This window comes from Callospermophilus lateralis, unplaced genomic scaffold (genome assembly GCF_048772815.1).
Source record: "Callospermophilus lateralis isolate mCalLat2 unplaced genomic scaffold, mCalLat2.hap1 Scaffold_43, whole genome shotgun sequence".
Lineage (NCBI taxonomy): Eukaryota > Metazoa > Chordata > Mammalia > Rodentia > Sciuridae > Callospermophilus > Callospermophilus lateralis.
The window spans coordinates 9631978-9644143 of record NW_027514380.1 but is presented as its reverse complement, the minus strand read 5'-3'; positions in this window follow the sequence as shown (position 1 = coordinate 9644143).

The following is a 12166-nucleotide window of genomic DNA, read 5'->3' as shown; positions in this document are numbered from 1 at the left end:
ATCTTACTGGAGTTAGATGGTTTCTTAGGGTGGTTTTGATTTGCATTTTTCTGACTGCTAGAGATGGTGAGCATTTTTTCATGTACTTGTTGATTGATTGTATGTCCTCCTCTGAGAAGTGTCTGTTCAGGTCCTTGGCCCATTTGTTGATTGGGTTATTTGTTATCTTATTGTCTAATTTTTTGAGTTCTTTGTATATTCTGGATATTAGGGCTCTATTTGAAGTGTGAGGGGTAAAAATTTGTTCCCATGATGTAGGCTCTCTATTTATCTCTCTTATTGTTTCTCTTGCTGAGAAAAAACTTTTTAGTTTAAGTAAGTCCCATTTGTTTATTCTTGTTATTAACTCTTGGGCTATGGATATCCTATTAAGGAATTTGGAGCCCGACCCCACAGTATGTAGATCGTAGCCAACTTTTTCTTCTATCAGACACAGTGTCTCTTATTTGATATCTAGCTCCTTGATCCATTTTGAGTTAACTTTTGTGAATGGCGAGAAAAAGGGATTCAGTTTCATTTTGTTGCATATGAATTTCCAATTTTCCCAACACCATTTGTTGAAGATGCTATCCTTCCTCCATTGCATGTTTTTAGCCCCTTTATCAAATATAAGAAAGTTGTAATTTTGTGGATTGGTTTCTGTGTCCTCTATTCTGTACCAGTGATCCACCTGCCTGTTTTGGTACCAGTACCATGCTGTTTTTGTTACTATTGCTTTGTAGTACAGTTTGAACTCTGGTATCTCTATACCTCCAGAGTCACACTTCCTGCTTAGAATTGCTTTTGCTATTCTGGGTCTTTTGTTTTTCCATATGAATTTCATGATTGCTTTATCTATTTCTACAAGAAATGCCATTGGGATTTTTATTGGCATAGCATTAAACCTGTAGAGAACTTTGGGTAATATCGCCATTTTGATGATGTTAGTTCTGCCTATCCATGAACAGAGTACATTTTTCCATCTTCTAAGACCTTCTTCTATCTCTCTCTTTGGGGTTTTGTAGTTTTCATTATATAAATCTTTCACCTCTTTTGTTAGGTTGATTCCCAAGTGTCTTATTTTCTTTGAGGACATTGTGAATGGAGTGGTTTTCCTCATTTCCATTTCAGAAGTTTTGTTGCTGATATACAGGAATGCCTTTGATTTATGTGCGTTAATTTTATATCCTGCCACTTTGTTGAATTCATTTATTAACTCTAGCAGTTTCTTTGTAGACCCTTTTGGGTCTGTTAAATATATTATCATGTCATCCACAAATAGCAAAAATTTAAGTTCTTCTTTTTCTATTTTTATGACTTTAATTTCTTTTGTCTATCTAATTGCTCTGGCTAGTATTTCAAGAACTAAATTGAATAGAAGTGGTGATAGAGGGCATCCTGTCTTGTTTCAGATTTTAGAGGGAAAGCCTTCAGTTTTTCTCCATTTAGGATAATGCTAGCCTGAGGTTTAGCATATATAGCTTTTACAATGTTTAGGTAAGTTCCTGCTATCCCTAGTTTTTCTAGTGTTTTGAACATAAAGGGATGATGTACTTTGTCGAATGGTTTTTCTTCATCTATCGAGATGATCATGTGGTTCTTGTCTTTAAGTCTATTGATGTGGTGAATAGCATTTATTGATTTCCGTATATTGAACCAGCCTTGCATCCCAGGGATGACTCCTACTTGATCATGTTACACAATTTTTTTTATATGCTTTTGTATTCGATTCGCCAGGATTTTATTGAGAATTTTTGCATCCAAGTTCATTAGAGATATTGGTCTGTACTTTTATTTCTTTGAAGTGTCTTTGTCTGGTTTTGGGATCAGGGTCATTTTGGCCTCATAGAATGAATTTGGAAGAGCTCCTTCTTTTTCTATTTCTTGAAATAGCTTGAAAAGTATTGGTATTGATTCTTTATACATTCTTTCTCTCTGTGTTCTATCCATTGCTAATTAGTCTCCTCCTTTGGCCTTTCATTCTAAAATTGTTTACACTAAAACACAAATACACTATAATATCAACTAGATATTTTATAGTAAATGCTTTCCAAGATAACTTTTTGTTTGTTTTTACTTATTTTGAAACAATTTCCTTGGAGTTTCTATATTAGTAATAAGAACTGCAGAAACAGATATAAAAGCTATGAAAGATATCTCCAACCATCAGGGGAAAATATTTTACTAAAATATCTTCATAACTTCAGCGATAATATTGATAGAAAAGCATATAGAAGAAAAAGAATAAAAAATAAGAAAAATAAAGAAACTGATAATCAACTAGTAAATGACTAATATTATAGCATAATTAAAATTAGTAATTACAATTACAAAAAATGAATAAAGTAAAAATAGAAAAGGTGTTAATGAAGGGAAAGATATTTACATTAGTATATATAGTATAATTATATAGGGTATAATACATATGGCATTCAGGGGAGCCCTGTCTTATGAACTAATATTTGTATAGGAATATGCATAAATTCAGCATGTGTCTGTGTCATAAAGCACAGTCAGGAAAAAGTCTCTAGAATAAACACACCATGTGTGTGTCTGAAATGGTATAGAGGGAAATGTCTAAAGATATATATGGACCTAATAAAATGATATAGGTGGTAGTAAGGAATGTGAAATAATTATTTAAAGATTCATATATTGACCCACAGAGCCATTGATTAGAAAATTTACTTTAGTAGACACCAAAAAATCTATTTTAACTACATTAGAGATGACATTTGTATGGAAATTGCATGATGGCTGCAAAATAATCCATAAAAGTAGTCAAAAGAAAAAGCTCTAAAATCAAATTCACTGAGAGATAAGATAGGATGATTATAACAGAGGAATTATATTGTCTGTGGAGAAAGTTGTTAATTGGGCATGTTTAACGAATTACCTAAACTCTCAGTTTTAATTTTGTTAAGATAGATAAATGAAAATTGTAACAATTACTTTATAGGATTGAGTTGATTAACAACATATTCTTGCAAAATTCAAACTCTACCAGTCTTATCATCCTCATATGAATATGACAAACAGGCAGCTAAACTTTTATCTCAAACCTTTAAGGTTACATATATTTCAGAATTCAATTTCATTTTGCTTTGTTCTCTATATTATCTGTATCTATGATAAAATAGCCAAAACAGTCTGGAGAAACAATTAATTTGTAGATCTCTTAGTTAAAAGTGTTGATTTTTTAAACATGTATAAATTGACTCATGTCAATTTAGGTTAGTTTTAAATTTAGGTTTTTTTTTAAATATCATAATTGTGTTCAAAAGGTTATGGTTAAAGACACATGATCTTTCTTTGAAGGAAATAACACAAATAATAAATATGATAAAATATAAGCAAACAGACAAATCTTTAAGAGGCAACTAAATTCCAATTAATTATTGGATGAATTGGTCTTTTTGTTAAATCTGCCACAAGGATAATTTATGATCACTCTAAATAACTTTAAATAATTTTCCCATAAACAACTGTCTTTATTCATAAATGCAAGTTAATGCCAAATTCTGCCCTTTGGAACATATATACCCTCAATGAGGGCAAGAAACCCTACTGAAATTTTAAGGTGTGATTCTGTTTGTCCACACACATTACAATCATGCATTTCCTCTATATTGAATAAAAATGTTATAACATTATACAATGCACTTAGACTGTGTTTTACATCTTTATAAACAATGATAATAAGTAGTGAGTGATTCTTTTACTTTGGTGTATTGCATGTGCTATTTTGCTTCTTTAGATTTTTTTTAACTTAGTGTTATAATGCAGGAAGACAGTCATGTTTGGCACAATATATCACAGCTTCCTCTTCACTCATCCAGTTTATTATATTTTCATGCCCCAAATACTCAAACCTGTAAATGACTGTTTCAGTCCTTAGGCTCCAAAAAAAATTTTTTTTTGAATGACAGATGTTTTCTCCTTGTTATAAAGTCCTGTGCCACATAAACATTTTACAAGGCTCTTCGAAATGACTGCTACTAGAATTTTTAACTATAGGATTGAAAAACTCTTTATTTTACATGTTGTATGTGCTTATTCTCACCTTCCACCATCCTTTTTCTTTTCATCCCACAGCAACCTTTGACCTACAGTATACTGACTTTTATAATGGGTTTATAGTGAATCAATTAGGCTGGGACAAAACTGAAATACAAAATAGTACTTGTTATATTATATTGACCAAACCCAGGAGGCAAGACAAGAAAAATACAGCTGATTGATTTTCTGACCTTTAAAATATTTTGTATGTACGTATATAGATCCTTAAAAAACCTAAGGGTTTAATACTAAAACTGAATTTCAATGTTTAATAATATTGGTCATTGACTACAGGTCTTGATTTTAGTAAGATTACAAATTTTCTTCTTTATATAGATGGACTGATCTCCTTATCTCATCTATGTCCTTAAACAGAGAAGAAAACTTTTTTAAAAAATTTATTTTCTGCCTTTAAGTTTTTTCACTCTTAGAACTAACAAATATGCTTCATGACAAGCTCCTATAAGAGAGAGGAATATGCTGAGTGTGCTAGCACATGCCTGTAATCCCAGTGGCTTGGGAGGCTGAGGCATGAGGATAGAAAAGCCAACCTCAGCAAAAGCAAGGGGTTAAGCAACTCAGTGAGACCTTCCCACAAGATAGTATTGAATGATGATGAGCTGAGAAATTATTTCAAAATTTTTTCATGCTTTTTATCATTAATAATTATTAGTGGCTTTAAAGAAGAGTAAAATTATGGTATTTACCAGTGAATGGTTGGAGTTGGAGAATATTATGCTAAGTAAAACAAGCCAATCCCACCAAAGGCCTGATGTTTTCTCTAATATGTAGATGCTAATTCACAATAAGGAGTGGGGTTCTAGGGAAGAATAGTGTTACTTTAGATTAGGATAGGGAACTGATGGAAGGGAAGAGCAGGGAATGGGGGGATAGGAAATATAGTACAATAAAATAGATATTATTACTGACAGTATGTATGTGACTGCATGATCAACATTATTCTGCAACATGTACACTCAGAAAATTGAGAAGTTATATCCCATATATGTATAACATATCAAAGTGCATAAATTCATTCTACTGTTATGTATAACTAATTAAAACAAATAAAAATTTTAAAAAATAATTATTATTATTAATAGGGTATCATGGATAACCTTTCAATATTGATAATCCTATAAGTAATTCTTCACAATGAAGCATGAGTCATGCTTTCATAATTGTTCTGTCTTAAAAAATCAAATCAGAAAATATATATGTTGCATTTTGAAATTCTGTGAATGAGCAAACTGTATCTCTTAATTATATTTGAGAAAAATTAAATGCCAAAATGCTGATAATTTTTACCCATTATTGCTGAAGTCATGTATTCTAATTATTAATATTTATTATATACAGTATAATCCTTATAATATCTTTTTGATTATACAAAATGTCAGTAGCTATGCAAGTTGCATACATCACTCTTTGTCTTTGCAAAGGTAGCCATTTAAATTTGTATTCTTAAAGTTACAATTTACTATATTCAGTTTTTACTCTTTCCATTCTCATATCCTCACAGAAACAAAATTTGAGGCACTGTTTGTCAAATTGAATACTCTGGAAAATTCATATTTTGGAATTCTAACCTGCAATAACCCAGAATGTGGCTACATCAGACAGGATTGATATACTGTCTATCTAAATTAAAATGTGTCTATTAGGGTTGGCCTTAATCCAATAATGATCAGTGTTCTTATACAAGAGGCAATTTTGTTGTGGTTTAGATATGAAGTGTTTCCCTCAGGAATGAGACATTGCAAGAAAGTTCAGAGGGAAAATGATTAGATTCTGAGAGTTATAACCTAATCCTCCACTCTTATGGATTAACCAGGTGGTAACTGTCGGCAGATAGGGAGCAACTGGAGGATGTAGGTCACTGGGGGTATACCTTTGGGTTTATATTTTGATTCTGAAGGGATCTCTCTCTCAACTTCCTGACTAACATGTCCTGAGCTGCTTCCCTTAGCCACACCCTTCCATCACCATGTTCTACTTTACCTCAGGCGCAGAGCTACAGAGTCGGCTGACCCTGGACTGAATTTCTGAAACTATAAGCCAAAATAACCTTTTCTCCTTTAAATTGTCCTCATCAGGTATTTAGGTCACATCAACAAAAAAAAAGTTGACTAAAACATATTTGTGCACAGATATGGACAAAGAGAAGACAATGGAGAATTCAAGGAGAAGACAGCTATCTAAAAACCAGAGAAGACATCTGAATCAGATGCTGACACATTGATATTGGACTTGTAGCCTGTAGACTGTGAGAGAATACATTTCTGTTATTTAAGCTACCCAGTTTATGGCACTTTGCTATTGCAACCCTAGCAAACTAGTACTCTGACCTTATCTTTGATATGGCCATTAAATTTTCTCAAGTCCTGTAGGCATTGCAGAAGATATAGCTGGCAAAAGGTAGTCAATTCAAGCCAACAATTTCCAGAAATAACAAAGGAGATTAATATCTTAGGTAATACCATAGTTGAAGAAGGCAAATGACCAGAAGTGGAAACCATTTGTACCCCTTTAGGCAGTCAGGAAGTATTGCTTTTTAATTTTTTTCTGTTACATGTTTAATGAATATGTATTATTATTGAGTGTTTAAAATTGGAGAGGCAGAATGATTTAGTGGATGATCTGAACACCTAAGTTTCCCAACTGCATTTACTACTGACTCACTACAGTGACCTAGTTCAAGTCACTTTATCATCATTATCATTATTTTATTATCATTATATTTTTATGACTCATATGAATCTGGTTTGAACTCATTATAATAGTGTGCTCCTCGATGGCCCAGCACATTGCAGTAATCTATTATTGGAATAAGAATCTCCTGAGGATATTGCATGCATTTAAAAATGCTGATACAAAATTGAGCAATATTATAAATTTTCAGTTTCTTTGAGATAGGCAGCAATGTGCTTAGAACTATTAGTGTTTGCCTTTATTCTTCTTTTCAAAGGGGATTATTGATATAAAATTTAATTATGTTTGTTATAATATTAGTTTGGTAGACATTGTATTTTTCTGTAAATATCTTTTAACTATATGGCTAATTACAAAAATAATTCATATCTATTATTTTTAATATTATAATACTAATTTTTTACTTATAATTTTACATCAGCTTATTTATAAGCAATTACATTAAAATGTCCTGATATGAATGACCATATAAATGTTTCCATTTATTTAAACAAAGTTTAAATAAATTCAATTATTAATTAGTGTGATACATAGTTTTCACATGAAAATGTTATTTTTTTAACTGTTTATTTGGAGATAATATTTACTTTTAAGCAATAATGTAGAGAGATCCAATTACTGTTTACATAGATTCCAGCAATGTTAACATATTTTCAACTGTAGTACAATACATCAACCAGAACATGGACATTACTACAGTTAGAATACTTAACATTTTCATCTCCATGAGGTTTCATCACGTTATCTTTTTATAGCTATGTCCATTAAGTTTTACCCCCCCCCCCGGCTTCTCTGAAACCTACACATTTTCATTTTATAAGTATTTGGGTCTTATTGAAATCCATTTTAACTGACATTTTCTGACATAATTTGGAAAATGGAAAGCAATGTTCTTCTCAATATCTGGAGATACTAGAAGCTTGTCGTCCTCACTGGGCCTCCACTGCCACACATTCTGGTGGAGGTTCCTCAACTTCTGGGGAAAAGGGAGTTCTGCATCCTCTTACTGTCTCTATAAGCACTGTGTTGGCAGTGTCCTTTTTCCTGCCTTTGACTTCTTTGGATATCACCTAGTGGGAAAGTAGATGGGGGTGTTCAATACCTCAGAGTGGGCTTGAAAGTCCAGGCTCTTATCATCATCTTTCCTGACACTGCTTGGTGGCAAAGGTGACTCATGATGGCTGGGCAGGGATCAATGCAGTCCTCTGCTTGACCTCCTCTGGTATCACGCTGGCGGTGGTGTTGAACATATCCTCCATCCTCACAACCTCTCCTGTCAGGAAGTCCAAGACTCCTTCCTTTACACTTTGCTGGCTGAGGGGGGGTTGGGGTCAGTTTTTTACTGCAATGTTTTCTGGTATTATCTAAAAGATTTCTGCCTCATGAAATTGCTCCTTTCTTGGTCTTTATCAAAGAGAGCAGACTTTGGTTAAAAGCTTTTTATTTTTTTCTCTGATTCTTGCAGAGGGTTTTATTTACTTGGAAGTTTATTTAAGCCACAAATAAGCTACAATAACTATATTGTTTTTCTTAGGTCCTGTAATACGTGGGCTTTTATTTTCCCATGAATTAGTTCAGTGTATAATGAAAGATTAAAAAGTCAACTCTATCCTAATTGCATTGCTTTTACCAATTATCTACTGATAATGAATCCAATTTTACATATGTAATTCTGAGAAATAATGATTTGTTTTAATCTTACATGATTTTATTCTTTTTAAAAAATCTTTGTTCTCTTTAGGTATACAAGACAGCAGGGTCTATTTCAACATAAAATGCGTGCATAGAGTATAATTTAGGTTTCCATTCTTGTGGTTGTACATGATGTGGAGTTGCACTGGGTATGTATTCATATATAAACATAGGAAAGGTATGTTTGATTCATTCTACTATCTTTCCTATTTCTATCCCTCCTCCCTTGCCCTCATTAACCTTTGTCTAATCCAATGGACTTCTCTTCTACGCCCTCCATCCCTTGCTCTTCTTATTGTGTGTCAGCATCCACATATCAGGGAGAATGTTTGGACTTGGGTTTCTTGGGATTAGCTTATTTTATTTAGCATGATAGTCTCTAGTCCTATCCATTTACTGTAAATACAATAATTTCATTCTTTAGTTAAAGCCTATATTTGATGACAATTATTAGTATTTTGGAGACTCTCAGTTTTTTCGGCTGAAGTGTGTGATGCATGAGATAAAAGGATACTTAAAGAAATTCATCACTGTTCTTAGGATGCAAGGTTGTAGCTTCTCTATTTTCTTCTTAATCTTTAAGGATCTTCTAAATATTTGTATGCAATTTCCAGCATTTTTATTTGAGGCTACTAGAGGATGTAGAAAAAATATACACATATTTCATCCCTTTGGAAGTAAAAATTTGGTTTCTTTTTTGTAACAATTTTGGAAAGCCATTATTTTCCACATCATATTTCTAAGTAAATTCATGAATTTTAATATAAAATGAAAACTTTTTATAAATCAGTTATATTGTGATTCAAAAAAAAATAATGGCATCAGTGTGATTTGTAACTCTGGGTAGGGATATAATGATATATCCACAGTACACTGTATTAGGTATTTGCCTTGAATCTCTAGTACATATTAAAACATTTGGAGAATTAATTAGCCCACAATTTAAATGACATCTTTTGAATAATCAACTAATTCAGAAAATTATTGGCAGTCACTTAGTAAATATTTTAAAAATTTTAATGTTTGGAGATAAAAACAATGTAGAAAAAAGATCAAACTAGAGAGTTGATTTAGATTATTTTAAGTATTCCTTTTATTTTTTACTCAAACATATGAAAAATTAATGGACATTTGCAATTTTGAGCAAATATGCAAAACTGCAAGTGAAATATGGTGATTATAAAATGAGTAATATATTTTGTTTATTGAGCTCTAAAATTAATATTATGATAGAATATTGATGTTCAGGAATAATTAACATTATGAAGATCTTCATTTGTTTTTCCTCTTTTACAATTCCTCAACTGAAAAATATAAGTAAGGGAAAAAAATAAAAATAAGTGAAAATTAAAAAGTAAAAATGATAATTAGCCAAAGTAAAAGAAAAAGTCACATTACATTTTATATCACATTTTTAATTTACAAATAATTATAAATTCAAGTGTAATTTTAACAAATCACATTGTAAAATCACATATACCACTTATTTTTCCTAAGTACATATCTTTCACACTATATGACAGTATCATAAATGGGATTATGATATTGATAGTGAAGATATAGAATGTTTTCTCAAGAACTCTTCTTCCTTTTTCTCATTCCTACAGGTAACTACTAGAGTGTTATCTATTTTTTTATTTTTGTCATTTAACAATATTATATGAATGTTATCATACTGTAAGTACACTTTTGTGGGTTTTTTTGTTTGTTTGTTTTACTCAACATAATTCTTAAGAGTTTCAGACTGGTTTCTGTCTTTTCAATCAGTTGATTTCTACTTATTGCTGAACATTTTTCATAACCTCATTGTACTTGAGTTTTTAACTAAAATATGCTAAAAATATCTATTATATTTAATCTTTAAACATGTGGATGTAGTTTTTGCATTCATCTGAAGATTTTGTGTGAGTATAAATTTTCACTTCTCTGGAACAAATTTCTAAGAGTGCAACTGTCAGGATACATGGCACTTGTAAGTTTTCAGGCCATCACTCACCTTTCAAAAGGGCTGAAAGTTTTTAAAATATACTGACAGTGTCAAGTCTAGGGAGAATATGAAGAAAGTGGTCATTCATACATTACTCACATTATGATACAACTACTCCGGAAAATAGCTTTGCAGTTCTTTCAAAGCTTGGGATAAATTTTAAGTAACAGTTTGGGGATCACCATAAACTCCAGTTTTCTAGAATGGTGGAACAAAGACTCAATTATTTAGAATAATAGTTTCTGAATTTTTGTTGTTGTTGTTATTTATCCCTACCAGTAATATTTTAAGTATACCTCAATACACAAATATGTATATGTAATTTTTTACATGGCACTGACATGAAAATACATATTGTAAAATATAAACCAAACATATATATTATTTAAAAATACCACTTAGCTAAAAAAATATATATGTATATATACATATATATTTGTCAATTAACTATTTATGTGTTCTGACTATAGCCTGGAGGCTCAGCTCAATATAACTTCTGGAGCCAGTGTCAGCCTCAGAGATAGCCAACATAAAAATCACTTAGAAAAGAAGCTCAAGTAGAAGAAGGAAGCTTAAGTAGAAGAAAGTCTACACATACTAGCATTCGGGGACAAGAGCTGGATGGCTAGGCATTCTTCACTGGCCTCTAATACAGTTGATTTCTCTGATGATATTAGAGCTTGGACATTGAAATTATCCAAATTTCTTTCACAGAGTTTGTAGGAAACATACGTATTCTGTAAAAGTTTGAGTTTGCAGCAGCAGCAATAGTCACACACACATAAGATTTATAGACTGTTTCCTGTCATTTTTCCATATGATATAAGTTGAAACTTATCATGGGTCCAATAGACCTAAATAAATATTTGAACTATGTTAAGGTTCATTCTCTGCCATAAATTTTTTGATGTATTGCTTCTACAGAAAATTATTCACACCTGATTAAGTCTATAGAAGTCAGAGACTATTCAATTTAGTACATATTGATCTTATTATTAAGATTTACATTTTATGAATGAGAGTGGATGAGTTTGGAATACTGTTTCATACCAGGAAAAGATGCTAAGGCACTATTTTAGAGTGGGGAAGGAAATATTCCTAGTGAACGAGAAGACAACATGGAAATGAAGAGAAAGTAAGTAGACAATTATGTCGCCAAAACAGATTTTATCAGTTCCTGGTGTCTTGTGACAGTAATAAAGAAAATATCAGATTCAATGAAGCATGCGAGTACAGAATGATTATAAATCATTTTTCGTAAAAAAATCAGTGCTCAATCCATCATTTTGAGTTAGGGAAATCAGGTAACCACAGATCAACCAAAAGAATTGTAAACTACTGCCAGTGTGTCTGATCTGTTTATCACAAGGGTCCTTCACTAAAATAGGACAGTCCTAAAAGTTTTAATCATCAAAGCCAGGATCACTTAAAAGCTCTCTAAAAGGAGCAAATTCCTTTATTATGGTGGTATAAAATTCCTTTACTAAGTAAACATGGTGATCTGATATTTTCATTAGATCATAATAAAAACAAAAATCTCAAGTGACTATAGGGGTTTTTGTGAAAACTTCCAAGCACTGTATAGGTATGCTAGATAGCTCTTCTTTGCTGTGAACAAAATACCTAACACAAGCAGGAAGAAAAACTTATTTGGGAATTATGGTTTCAGAAGTCTCAGTACTTAATTGGCTGAATACATTGCTCTATGGTCTATGGTAAGCGAGAATGTCAGGAGCC